This window comes from Homalodisca vitripennis, chromosome 3 (genome assembly GCF_021130785.1).
Source record: "Homalodisca vitripennis isolate AUS2020 chromosome 3, UT_GWSS_2.1, whole genome shotgun sequence".
In the NCBI taxonomy this organism is placed as follows: Eukaryota; Metazoa; Arthropoda; class Insecta; order Hemiptera; family Cicadellidae; genus Homalodisca; species Homalodisca vitripennis.
The window spans coordinates 185,473,976-185,489,327 of NC_060209.1; positions in this window are offsets into that span (position 1 = coordinate 185,473,976).

Here is a 15,352-nt window from a genome sequence, read left to right on the forward strand (position 1 = left end):
CTTACGGTTTACTCAACGTCGAAACATTTCTTACAAAATTATTGCAAAAGTATGTTATTCACATATATTTATTCAATACTTCTATATACATTTAGTATAACATTTTAATTTTTTTACATACCTTAATTACCCTACGTTTCAGTTTATATGTCAATGTTAGATAAATGTATTAAGGTATCAAATGAGTTTTTATGCTATTCTGTAATGAGGTGGTAAAGTACGTAAGTGCTAATAAAATTATAACATTATGGTTTAAATTTCATTTTTATAAAATAAAATTTCTTATTATGAAATAAATATAAATAAATATATTTTCAGGACAGCTAACTACTGTCTGTAGTATATGTTAAGAATTATCGGAAGCATTATGATAAGATTAGAAAGTAAACAAAGGATTGGCGATTCTAGGAGTTAGGGGTGAAGGAGATGTTTATCTATATAACGAGCCTATCCGTTCTTAGTTGTCTCCGGTGTATCGTCCAAAAGCGTGTTTCTGGGGCACACATCTCTGCACTGATATCGTTAAGTATTTACTGACTGAACAATACAAAGTTTTGATTTGAACAATGGCATGACACAATTTCCTATGACAGTTTACAGGCAAGGGATTACAAATGTTTAATTGTTCAAATTTGTAATAACACTATATAATAACTTGTAATAACTCCATTCAACGGCGTGTTTAGTGAGAGGGCCAGGGAGCCGAGCTTCCCCAAACAGTTTCAGCAAAATATTAAAATCTTCTGTAAAGGGTTAATGGTGCATATAAAATAATCACTATGTTATAATGTACATTTTTCGCATGTTTAGTTTTAAAGATCAAAATGTCCATATTGATCGAGAGGCAGGGACGTAGCTTCAAGCAGTATTTTTCTAAAGGTGACGAAGACGTATTCGCCTACTTGCATTCACCATAATTTGATGGGTTTGGATGTTCTCAAAACTAAAACCTGGACACGCTACTGACTCCATCAATAATACGAGTAAATGAGCATCAACTGGGAGTAGTCGTGACTGACCTCTTCATGGTGCTCATCTATTCGAGTTTAATACAGACTTTTCATAGCATATATGTAAAGTTTCGAAGAAATAACCGAAAGTATCTTAAAACCGTACAATGTTAAACGTTGAATTACTAAATCTTTTGCAAAACATTTATTTTTTTAGTTTTATTGAAATCGTTGATCAATTTTAACGTCACTTATATTTGCTACCAACGCGCATGTACACAAAACAAAAAATATGACACAATATGCTACATCCTAAATTGTTGTCAGTAAATAAAATATATTTTTATATTTTATTTGTGTGTTAAATTTTTTATAGTATATGACCCAACTACGATCAACAGTAAAACACAACCGTGCGTATGTCCTTCAATATTGTTAAGAATGCTATACTTAACGTTATATACAAACACGTAATTTTTAACTTTAAGCCTTAAGCTGTACAGCTTGATTTTGAAGCAGTAAAAACATTTCTGTAATGCTTCATAGACAAGCTCAAATTATTATGTAACTGCTGAAAATGGTAAAAGGTTTACCTTGAATTATTGAAATAAATCGTACCAAAATGGACGCTAAGTTTTTAGTTATCATTCCTAATTTTTAACAATGTATGTTCTATAGGATATAAGTCTATTTTAAAACACGTTTTGATGGCGCGGTGTTGTACAAAACTTAAGATGAACTTAAAAATATCACTTTCATAAATGGTATTTTTATTTCAAAAAGTTTAGAAGAAAGATTAAACGAAATTGAAGTGTTCAGTAATTAGGATCAAATTAACCATACCTTTCTAACTGTCTGCAGATAGGATTAGCAGTTTTAAATTACTTTGTACTTACAGGTTTGAACACTTCATTGCAAAACTGATCATCGCATGAACCAACTTCAAGAAGTAACAATATTAAAAACACCCCGATCACAAACATTGTAGAACCATCGGTTCCCTTGAGATACCTCATCAAAATGGGATGAACATAAAATCTTGCAAACTTTATAATCCGTAGTTCTATCTTCACAGTGGAACAATAACTAATCTTCAAAATGATCACGGATAATTTCATGCCTTGTAAAATTATTTGTATGCTTTGGAAATAGACGTGAAATTGCTGTTATCATTTATTTGCCATTAAATTACTGTCGTAAACTGCTTTACTAAGCTTGGCTACACAATCCGAGCTTGATGTAATGACAGAATTATTGTTTTCGCCATTTTTTACGATTGCTTAGAGTACCCAACAGTAGTTTGTTTTGTACTTGTATACTTTACAATATTTACGTCACACTATATGACCTTCACTAATGTTGCATGCAAAATTTCAAGATTATATCAGATACTATTCTCGAGATGTCATGCGGACAGCTATACAGACATACGTCATATAGAAATGTAATTTTTACATCTCTCGGGATACAACAGATATATCGTGTCAGCTTACTGAGTGTAGGCTTCAATAACGTTCAGCCCAATTCCATGGTTGGTCATGCTTCAACCATGAAACTTATTCTTGTCCATGTAGAAATAAGGCTTTAATGCATAAATTAAATTGCACAGATAAAATTATTATTCTAAAGATATCTTGCCACGTGATAGATTGATATTTTTTTAATTGAGAAAGGTTAGTAGTGTTAGTTCACTCATAGCAAACTTTTTAAAGAGTGCGCTGAAATCAAGTCCTTGTCACCGGTTTCTAGATTTACTTTCCACTATATTATTTTTCTTTTTACTGTGCTAATAAGCTGCATATGTTAATATGTCACGTCATAAAATATCACATGATTGCAATCAGCTTATTTAAAACTTTATTTATTTTTCATATTTTCTCGTTACCATCATAGGTAAATCCCGTGCATTGACATGCATCACTATGGAATTCAGTGTTACCAACACAGAAAAGAAGCATGCAAAAATTTAATAAGTCTATAAATCAGTTCGTTTTCGAGATATCGTGCAGAGGCAGGTAAAAAGAAATTAAATTTTTCGAGCACTTGAGTAATAAAAAAGTTTTTTTTCTAAAGTTCTCACGTTTTCATAACAGTTAGATTCTCATCCGATTGGAAATATCAAGCAGAACAATCGAACGCCTACGAAGTAATCGCGAGCACAATAGAGCGATCTAATCCTGCAGACAATCCTTTGTTTGTCCGAATAATTTGCAGCCATTAAACGTCTTATTGTCCACTCCCATTGATTGTTCTACAGCCTTCAGTAACTTTTGTGTTCACAGCTTTTATTCGCATTGTGCGGACTGCCAAAGAAAGTGTGTCTTTAAAGATTTTCATTTACAATATTACTTTGATTAGATTTCGAGGAACATTCTTCTCTTGTAACTGAGACCATGATAATTTCCGAAAATAATGTTTTATGTCTTAAAATTTAATATGTACACTATAGAAGTCACAAATTTAAATACCTATGCATTTATATTTGTGATAAGTTGGTGTAGGCCTCAAACCTCAACTAACAAACATTCATATTTAGCTGAGGTTATGGACTATCGTAGGAAACTTGTGTAAAAATTGAAGCTGTTTGTAGTGGGTGCAAACATAGTAGTGGGATGAGAAAATCTAACTGTTATGAAAACGTGAGAACTTTAGAAAAACTGTTTTATTACTCAAGTGCTGGAAAAATTTAAATTTCTGTCTACCTGCCTGTTTGCACAATATCTCGTAAACGAACCGATTTATAGACTTATGGAATTTTTGCATGCTTCTTTTCTGTGTAGGTAACACTGAATTCCATAGTGATGCACGTCAATCCACGGGATTTACCTATGATGGCAACAAGAAAATATGAAAATAAATAAAGTTTTAAATAAGCTGATTGCAATCATGTGATATTTTATGATGTGACATATTAACATATGCAGCTTATTTGCACAGTAAAAAGAAAAATAATAGAGTGGGAAGTAAATTTTGAAAGCCGGTGACAAGACTTGATTTCAGCGCACCCTTTAAAAAATTGTGCTATGGGTGAACTAACACTACTAACCTTTCTCACTTAACAAAAATATCAATCTATCACGTGGCAAGATATATTTAGAATAATTTTTATCTGTGCACTTTAATTTATGTACTAAGCTTTATTTCTACATGGAAAACAATAATTTTCATGTTGGTAGCATAACCAACCATGGAATTGGCAGAACGTTATTGAAGCCTACACTCAGTAGACGACACGATATATCTGTTGTATCCCGAGAGATGTAACAATTTTAATTTCTATATGACGTATCTCTGTATATCTGTCGCCATGACATCTCGAGAATAGTATATGATATAATCTAGAAATTTTGCATGCAACTTTAGTGAAGGTCATATGGTGTGACGTACATGTAAAGTATACAAGTAATAAAAACAAACTACTGTTTTGTTTGGATTCTCAAAGCAATCGTAACAATTTTGCGAAAACAGTGATTCTGGCCATTAAATAAAGCTCGTGTGAGGGGTGAGGGGAGTTTAAATTGAACAGTTTCCCAAAAATGATGAGATGTGAGATACGATTTTTCTGTCTTCATGAGCCTTCTCAGATTTTTATTTTGATAGCACAAACTAATAAATTGGAGGAGGATTACAACCGTTTAATAATATATTTATTGAAGTGTTCAATTAAATCCAAAATTCTCGGGAAGAGGAACAATACCATATTTTATCAGTGATAAAATTACGCCAGAAGTTACGATATTCAATTAAAAAACTACGTACACATGACAGTAACATCTTAGCAATTTTATCTTAGTGTCCGGCAAACAACTGCCGGATCTGTGTATGCTAAATTGTTTTACTGTCCAACACTGCTCTGCAATTCTCGTGTACAACCGACCGACACTTGTCATGTACTACTATTTGACACTGGTTACGTCAGTCCTCGCTTCTTGCAAGAGTAAACTCGGCACATAATTGACGCTTTACCACCGCCTCCCTCGAGCTTTAAATGATTTTACAGTTTGTTTTATTTTGCGATTTGCTCCTTTATGTCAATGTTCACTAATGCTCAGCCCAATCCTATGGAATGGCATGTATCGCCATCGACCTCGATGTTGCCTTACAAAAAGAGAACCTTACGCAAATTTTTAAGATAGGCCAGTTATTGCTCGAGATATGGTGCACTAGAGAGATGAACAGGCTTACAAGTCTAAGTTTTTCACCCCCTTGAATATTAGGCTTCGCTGGCGCTCAGCGAATTGATGTGATTTGATCATGTATTTGGTAACAGCTATTTATATGATTATTTTAATGAAATTTGAAATTTCATGTTAATATTTTATTTGCGTAATCAATCAATTTATATTTTTGGGTCTGAAATACAATAGCAATAATTGATTTGAAATACTTATATCAGAACTTAAGCATTGGAACTTAACATAATTAAGATCTTGGAGCTAACGCCAGGCTCGTGCAGATCAAAGTGTTGAGCATGAAAACCCTGTTACTGTTTGCGCTAACAGACTTACAAACGAGCTCATTTCCCCAATCAGCTCTGTATGCAATACTTCGATTGTACAATGTAAAAGGAAGAAGAGAAAGAATGGACTTTGGAGAGCAGTAAGACATAAAAGAAGTGAGGGATTGGATAGTCAAGAATTGAAGAGTAACTGTTTAAAGAAATAAAAAAAGTATGGGCAGTAAAAATCGGAGATGCAAATCATGAGAGACGGTGGGGCTGAAATTTAAAAACTTGGGGGCTGAAGGAAGAGGCAGAAGATGAAAAGTGTGAGGTGGAATGAAATCAAGTGGAAGGTGATAAATTATGAGAGAGTACGGGATGGAGGCTTGACCTGAGACCAACAACTCGAGGGGAAGAAAGTTTGGGTGAGAAAGATAGGGTGATGGGGTGTTGAAAACTGAAGAGAGACAATGTATATCAAGCGGAATGGATAGGGACGGTAAAATGAAGGTAAGAGAGGAAAAAGGAGGGAAATGGATTGCCGAAAACTATAGATTAACAAAACATGTGAGGAAAATGAAGAGGTACTAGCAGGCAGAAACTTGGGGAAGGAAAAAATAGAGAGGAGAAAAGAGTGCGTAAAGATTTGAAAGTTGTAGAGGAAGGAGAGTTACTCGTATGAAGGGGAATGAAAGAGTTTCTTCTAACATCTGTAACAAGACTCGTTATGTTTATGAGTGTGTTTGTTGTGTGTTTGTTGTTGTTGTTGTGTGTGTGTGTTGTGTGTGTGTGTGTGTGTGTGTGTGTGTGTGTGTGTGTGTGTGTGTGTGTGTGTGTGTGTGTGTGTGTGTGTGTGTGTGTGTGTGTGTGTGTGTGTGTGAGAGAGAGAGAGAGAGAGAGAAATACAGGACGCTCAACAACTAGAAGATTGCGAGTCATTAGCAGCAAGCGAGCAAGATAAGAGTGAGAGATGTAGGCAGACGGTTGTCGCCAACTAGAGAGGAGTAAGTTTTGATATCGGTAGGGGGGGTGATTGAGCAATCAACTGGGAGACATTGAGAGGAGTAGACTAGTGGACTCTTTGTTAGTCTCTATAAGTAGCACTATACCATGTTCATTTACTTTAGTGTACGATAATAAACAACACTATAACCGTCATACGGAATAAACCCTTTAAAGGTTATAGTTTTCGATTATCTCATTCTGTTGTATCTTAATAATGAATTATTTTAAAGACGGACTCAAGTGCAGCTCATAATAATATACCCTTAGTATATACCTTTAAAGTTATTGTCTGGGAATTAAGTTCTATATTTTATTCATAGAGAACTCATTTTGTATTGTAGCATATTGAAACAAGCTCTCTGGAAAACTAAAATGGCCGGAGGCACATAACAAAATATTCTGACCAAAATACTCGTACTTATTACACGCATCTAAATTTTCTAAGAAGGTGTTTTTTTGGGAATTAAATTGTATACTATATTTATAAAGAAACCATTGTTTAATCTATTGTATGGAGAAGATGGCAAGATGGCGGAGGATGATGTAGATGAAATTTGTCCGTGCTGTGATAAGTTAGTAAATGAAGGTGATAAAGGGCTTCAATGTGAAGCTTTCTGTAATAAATGGCATCATAGCCATTGCGTTGAAATTTCCAATGATGAATATGCTAATATTGAGCAATTAGGCTCTAAAGTTAAAGTGGTATTGTGAACCTTGTAGTCAGAAGTTGCAACGAATGTTAGCTAAGGTAGGCCCTATCTGAATGTGATGATTTTATTGGACTAAATAATTCAGTAATAAAGAAGTTAATTGAGTTGACTCAAAATGTTACAAAGGATAATATTGATGTAACTGAGAAACTCATTAAAATGGAAAATGAAAATGTGAGGTTAAGTAATGACTTGGCAGTCTTCAAAAATCAAGTAAAAGCTGAGCTTTCGAAGTTGAATTTAGAAAATAAGTTAGTAAGCTCAGGTGAGCAAATTATTACTAAGGTCTTACCCGTTAATGTGACTACTAATAGCTCTCTAGTACAACAGGCAAGAAGGCCTATTCCAGATAACCAAAGTAACTCACCTAATGGTCAACTAGATCATGTTAAAGATAAGCCTAAGCCTCCCAGTCATAGTGAACGAGTATTTACTAATTCTAATAAGGAATGGACTCAAGTGAACTATAGTAGAGGTAAGCCTAGGCAAAGAGGATCATGGCTTAGGCGAGGTCAATCTAATTCAAAGATCTTATTACAATGATCAGGTAAGGGAATCCAATCCTAACAACAATCATAGAAACTAGGTCTAGTTTAGACAATAAGTTAACTGATGTTGATTCTAATTCTAGTCCACAACCTGTATCTGAAAGACCTAAGTATAGTGAAGTTGTCAGAACAACTAAAGTATTGCATGGTACTAAGGAAGTAAATGTTGATGCTGGGTTAAAACCTGCCAAAAAGATGTTTGGATGTTTCTGTCTGGACTTGACCCTGGGGTTATAGAACATGAAGTAGTAGCCTATCTCAAGAACATAGGCCTAGATGAATCTGGTCAATATAAATGTGAAAAGTTGAATACTAGATATAATCATACAGTTCTTTTAAAATTGGAGTGCCTTTGGAGATGGGGGAAGAATTAATGCATCCAAATTTGTGGCCCAAGGGATGTATTGTAGCTTAAGTATAGGGCACCCCGATACAAGACAGCAAGAAAATGGTGTAGATAATGATCATTTTTTAAACATAAGCAGGCAAGTCACGACAGCCTCTTAGTGAAAACACCAGATGACTCAGTGCAGTTTACTACTACAGCACATTGGAATGTGCAGGGAATTTATAGGGAAAAACTGTATGAACTTATAAGCTTATGTGTAACTCACAATATTGATATTATTGGGATATGCGAGCACTGGGTCGTCAACTATAATCTTAGTGATATTAACCTTCCTGGCTACAAAACTTTGCCAGTGTATTTCAAAGGCCTTGCGGCTCAAGAGGAGCAACAGCTATTTTTACCAAAGCAAACAATAGAAGTTGATGACCTAGCCTATCTTGTGGAACTGTCGATTCCGTCAATATGTGAAGTGGCCGCAATATTTGTAAAACATGTAAATTTATTCTTCATTGAGATATATCGTGTTCCTGATGATAATAATTTTAACCATTTTGTTGAATGTTTATTTAATATTTTGTGTACTGTAGTTGATAATGCTTATTTATATTTATAGTATATCACTCTGTTATTGCCTATGTTGTTCAAGTTAGAGCTTACATAAGACTGTGTATATTGATTATGATTTGTCATCTTGATTGCTAAGTACTTGATTTGTTGAATTACTTTTGTAAAAATGGTGGAACCGTTGAAATAAATAAATAAATATAAATAAAAATAAAGTGAATGCGTCAATAATGTTAGGTTTTGATGCCATGTGGATTTTATGGTCGATAGTGTTTAAGCGATGTATTTTTGTCAATTTGCTGATGAGCTTTAATTTAAATTATACAGTGTGTGAAATAACTAGGCCTAATGTATTAAATTTTGGTAATGGGTCTTGTATCGATAATATAGCAACTTCTGTGCACTTTGACAGAATAAATTCAGCTTGGGTGGAACCAATGTTGGTTATCTGATCATAATTGCTGTGGTTGTGAAAGCTGATCTTACTTTAATAAATGGATCTCTAAATAAAACTGATTATTGTTATGTAGATAAAAAAATTGTAAGGCCTAATTAATGACATTATGTATTGTATTTTCACTAGTCTGTTGAGCAAAGTGAATTGGCTGTGTTTGTATAGTCTTAGTTCTATAAATGAGAAGTTTGAATATTTTTTTGAAAAGTTTTTGGAAATTGTTAACTTAGCTATCCCTATTAAAGTAGTAAGTAATAAATCATGGAATAAATGTAAGCCTCAGTGGTATAGCAATGAACTTTTAAAGTCTGAAGGAGCGTTGTATTGCGTCTTACAATAACTTTAAAATGTTTGGTCTGGTATCTGATAAAAATACATATCTGGGTCTTAAAAAAAGTTACAAAGACAAAGTTAGGTTAGCTAAGCTTGCCTACAACTGTGAAAGAGTTGATGGAGGCTAATAGTAAACCTAAAGTTATTTGGTCTATTATTAAGGAAAATCTAAATAATAATGATTTACCACCTGTAAATAAGGAGTTCTCAAAATTGTCCTCTGAGAATTTTAATATTTCTTTTGTAAATAATGTGATATCTCTTGTTATAATGTTCCTATGTCCAATAATGATGTGCAATATTATTTAGATAAAATAAGTAGGCCTCCTGCCACCTCTATGTTTAATGTTAAAAAATGTCTTAGTAGAACAGGTTTACAGTGCAATTTTTACTTTGAGTAATAGTAAAAGCTTAGATGTTTATGGTCTTAATTCAGATGTTTTAAAAAATAGCTGCACCATATATTGTGAAGTTTTAGCCTACCTGTTTAATTTATGTATTGACAACAGTGTTTTTCCTCAGTGTTTAAAGGTATGCCAAAGTTGTGCCTTTGTACAAAAAAAGGAAAAAAAATCTGATTATGATAATTACCGTCCTGTCTCCATTATTACTATTGTGTCAAAAGTTTTTGAGGTGATGTTAAATAACAAGTAGTTGATTATTTTGAGAGTAATTGTTTATTTCTTGATAATCAATATGGTTTTAGGACCAACAAAAGTACAATTTCTGCCATCACTGATTTTATGAAAAAATGTATTTATAGTCTAGATGATAAAAATAATGTCTTAGGCAGATTTTACGATATGTCAAATGCTTTTGACACTATTTCACATTGTGTACTGGTAGATAAGCTAGAATATTACGGTTTTGATGTAAGAGCAGTTAAAACTTTTTAGATTCCTATTTATCTGATAGGCTTCAAACTGTGTATTGTAATGGCAAATTTTCTTCTTACTACCTGTGATGACAGGTGTACCGCAAGGTTCAATTCTAGGGCCCACAATGTTTATAATCTATGTTAATGACCTATCCGCTGCAATTATAAACAAGCTTGTAACTACTTTTATGTACGCCGATGATTTGGCCCTTCAGATCTCTTGTTGTAACCATATCTAGTCAATAGTCTTTCCGATGAATGTAATTTAGTCATTGAAGATTGGACTTCAGCTAACATACTTTGTTTGAATAGAGATAAAACTCAAAATCTGAATTTTAGTTTAAGTAACTGTCATAATGTGCAAAATGTAAAGTTTTTAGGTGTTATTGTCCAGTCTAATTTAAAATGGAATGCTCATGTTGATTTTTTGTGTAGTAAAGTTTCTAAAGGTATTTTTATGCTTAGGAGGTTTAAAACTTATTGTGAATCTACAAGTATTATTATTAGTTTATTTTTCTCATATTCAGAGCCACTTGTCTTATGCTACTTACAGTTGTGGGGGAAATGATAGTTTACGCCAACAAGTTATTGATTTTACAAAAGAGGGCAATAAGGGTTATATGTAACGTTCGTGTGAAAACACATTGTAAACCTTTATTTAGAAAAATTAAAGAATACTTACTGTACCTTCTTTATTTATACTGCAGTGTTTAAATGTATGTAAAAATGTATTCCATGTCTGCTTACAAATAGTCATGTTCATGAGCATAACACAAGATACAATAGCCATTTCAGAATTAGTCAATGTAATTTCCAAAGAAACAATCAATATCCCTTTTGAATAGGAATCAAGTTGTTTAATTTACTACCTGAGCGCTTGAAAAGTTTATCTGTTTCATGTTTTTAAAAGAGAGATTAAATCCTTTTTATTAGATATTAGTATTTACTCTGTAAATGAATTCATTGATCACTGTAAGCCCTTAAAATAGTCTGAAATTGATGTACATGAATATCTTACTTAAGTAAAAGCTTTGCAATGTATTGTATTGTGACGATGTCATACATTTCTGTATAATGTGTTGTGGCAATAAAGCATTTTGATTTGATTTGATTTTGATATACATAATGAAACGAGCCGTGTCTGAAAAACTAAAATGGACGGAGTTCCATAACACTGCATTCTGTTCAAAATACCTGTCCATAATATACATATCTAATTTTCCCCCTTTTTAAAAACATTTTAACTTTTATACAGGTTTTAATCAATTATTAATAAAATTATTTGTTTAAAGGTTATTTTTGACGATGGAAGGATTGTGAAGGAAACAGGATTTTTCCGGACATTTGCCATCGTTCAGTGAAACAAGAAAACAGTAACACTACGTTTCGAGATCTGCAATCTGATCTCTTCTTCAGGTAAACAACTAACCTAATACATAATTACAAACTAAGTTAAAATAAACAAATCTTACTAAAGCGTTGTGGCACGCTAAGTCAGGAATCACAACCTACATGTTGTTGTCAACTTTCACTAACACTAAAGACATGCACTTAATACAAAACTATACAAAACACTAATCATTAAAAGTAAACTACGGAATACAGGTCACAATGCGTCTTCACTCGTCTACTGACCACCTACGACTGACCAAAGGGACTAGCCAATGGCAATCGTGACGGCTGGCTAAAACAAGATGGCGGACATACAAGGGAAGGGGAACAGGAATGGGCCCTTTCGTTATTATTGGTTCATGCGAGATGAACTTCTTAAAACCATATTGTGACTCCGCATTGGTTTATTATTACAAAATATCCGATCCGTTTGATACTTTTGGTTTTCTCTTTAGTTCATTTTTTAGAATTGGCAACCAAAGCGGCCTAATCTCGACTGATGGTTGACTGATTGGTTGGTCTGCCAATTTAATGTATGTTGCCTCAATTAATTTCCTTTTGAAGAAATGTGGTTCCCGATGTATTATGTGGGCTTCATCCCAATTCATATGATGGTCTTCGGACCAACAATGGTGTGCAATTTTTGACTTTTCTGTGAAACCCTTTCTCGTGTTTTCTTTGTGTTCTTTTATCCTTACGTTTAGTGGTCTTGTTGTCTCGCCTATGTATTCCTATTGCAGCTACATTTTATACTGTAAACACAGTTTTTGGAATCCTGTGTGCCATTTTTTGGTTTTGTTTTTACGAGACTTTGTCTAAGAGTGTTGTGTGTTTTAAACGCGGTTCTAATGTTGTACTTTCTACCTACTCTTCTAATTTTCTCCGATAATCCGGCACATAAGGGATTGACATAAACGCAAATTTTTCAAAAATCTGTTTTTCTGACTCAGGAATGATTCTTCTGGTTCGTTTTGCACTTATTAATTACTAATTGAGGGTATCCATTGCTTCTGAGATCCGATTCAATTTTCTTAAATTCTTCTTTTTAGTCCATCTTTATCTGAGCACAAGCTCTTTGCTCTATCAAACAACGAGTAGGCTACTCCTTCTTTGACAGATTTTTGATGGTTGGATTGATAATTTTAAATATTTTCCTGTGTGTGTTATCTTTCGAAAAAACAGTTGTCTTAAGGACATCCCTATCTCTTAATACACACACATCCAAAAAGGGAAGCTTGTTTTGGACTTCCACTTCCATTGTGAGGCGGATGGAAGGAGAAATACTATTAATGTGATTCAAAAAATTATTTAATTCAATGTCTCCATGAGAAAAAATAACAAAGGTATCATCCACATACCTCCACCAAATCTTCGGTTTGAACTGAGCTGAAGCCAAAGCTTTTCGCTCGAAATTCCTCCATAAAGATATTGGCGAAAAATAGGAGACAGTGGAGAACCCATTGCCATCCCCTCATCTTGACGGTAAATTTTACCCTCTAACTCAAAATAATTGCATTGAGTGCATAGTTCTAACAGTTCATAATTACTGGCACGGGAAGTTTAGTTCTATCCTTTAATGTTTGGTCTTCTTTGAGACGTGATTTAAATAATTCCGAGAGTTTCTGGAACTGGTACATTTGTAAATAGACTTTCGACATCAAAACTTACCAGTTTGTCAGTTTCAATCAACTTTAGGGATTTTGACTTCTCTACGAAATCCCCTGGAATTTTTGATGAAAGAGTCAGTTTTTCCTACCAATGGCGTTAAGATGTCCAAGAGGACTTTAGACAATTCCCTGCAAGGTGAATCACGAGAACTAATGATGGGCCGAAGAGGGATGGTAGGTTTGTGGATTTTGGGAAGGCCATACATATGGGGGATTTTTGAGTGGTGAGGAGTTAATTTAGATCTAAATTTATCTGAAAAAAATTCTTTATGTTTCTTAAGGTGTTTGCTACTTTGCGTTCAAATGAATCAGTCGGGGTCTTTATTTAAAACTGTATATTTGCCAGTATTTAAAGTTTCCGCAATCTTTTCTTTATACGCTACTGAGTCAAGTACCACAGTAGCGTTGCCTTTGTCGGCAGGTAAGATTTTGACCGTGTCGTCTTTCCCAAGGATCGACCTGGCCTTTTTCTCCTCTATTGTCAAATTGGGTTTTGTGGGAGGAATTTTTCTGAGTAAAAGACTGGCCTCACAACGAAACCGGTCACCCTGTTCCTCAGGTAACTGTGAAACAGCCGACTCGATTCCAGTTACGCAATCCAGTGCCTTTACCGATTTTTTGTGCCACAGAAAAGTTTAAACCCTTGGATAAGACTGATATTTCCGCTTCATTCAGGATTTTTGAAGAGAGGTTGATTACATTTTTATTATTTGCATCCGTATTCACGTTGCCATCCTTTGGCAAATCACATTTTTTAGGCCTAATTTTTTCCAGTTTGGAGATTTTCTTTTTCTTATCTGTTTTCAGAAACTTTTATACATCTATTTTGGATGCTTTCGAGAATGTTGTTGAATTCTGTACCGATCAGTGTTTTTAATTCAGTTTTTTTACACTCAATACTATTTTTGGAGGAGGTATCTTTCACGATGATGATATGCAATTCTTTCTTTAAGTAAAGATTTAGAAGCAGAAGACAAAATTTTACTGGCTTTCCTACTATGAAAAGGAGTTTTTAGAGTTAACCCTATAGGCATAAGGTCTTCAACCTTACATTTATGCAAAGAAAGTTAAATGATTAATGTGTTTAGTTAATTTTAAGATGCAAGCTCTCAAGGTCTTTGATTTGTTTACTGGTTCCGGGTCCGTACCGAGAATCAATTCTTTGTTTAAAGGTTATTTTTGACGATGGAAGGATTGTGAAGGAAACAGGATTTTTCCGGACATATGCAGATCTCGAAACGTAGTGTTTACTGTTTTCTTGTTTTTCACTGAACGATGGCAAATGTCCGGAAAAATCCTGTTTCCTTCATAATAAAATTAATTGTTGCTATCCAAAAACGTTGAGTTCATATAGCTATATTTAGTAACACGAGATCATCAATGAAGGTCTTGATTTTGCGTCAATCAGTTTATGGGTTTGGATGAACGATGGTAAAGTAATTGCATCAAACATTAACAGTAACGCGGTTCGTAGATTGCTAACTTTGTTGTCATCTACAACAAGCAGAGGTTTCAAAATAACGAATTTCAATTTTATTCTGCTTTATTTTGCTTAGGAACAGTTTCCTAGCTATTGCACACTTTAATTGTAAGTTCCTTATAATTGCTGATTGAATTCCCTTTTTGAAATTACCGCCCTCAATTATAATCTGGATATTAATTTATTTCTATTTATTTTCCTCTTAGCTATATTAAGTACATTATTGATCTACTTCAACTTTGATTTCCACTAATGATAGAGAACCTCTAGATTAGTACCATAAGTTCTGGTGATGAAATAATAATACTTTCTTGTTTTGAACAAACGTTTAAAACATTTGGAGACTTTTTATACAAGAATAATTGTAGGTAAAAAAATATTATTAATAATTGTAGCTTCAAACGGGGGAAAATAGATTATATTTTTGCTAAGAAGAAATCCTGCCTTTAACATCTCTATCTGTCAAACTCATTTAGATTTATTTATTCAGGCATTTACTTCCTCGATTAACCTATGAATATGGCATAATAAAGAACACCAACTGTGCAATTCCTAATCATAGATCAAAGCTTTTAACAAAAT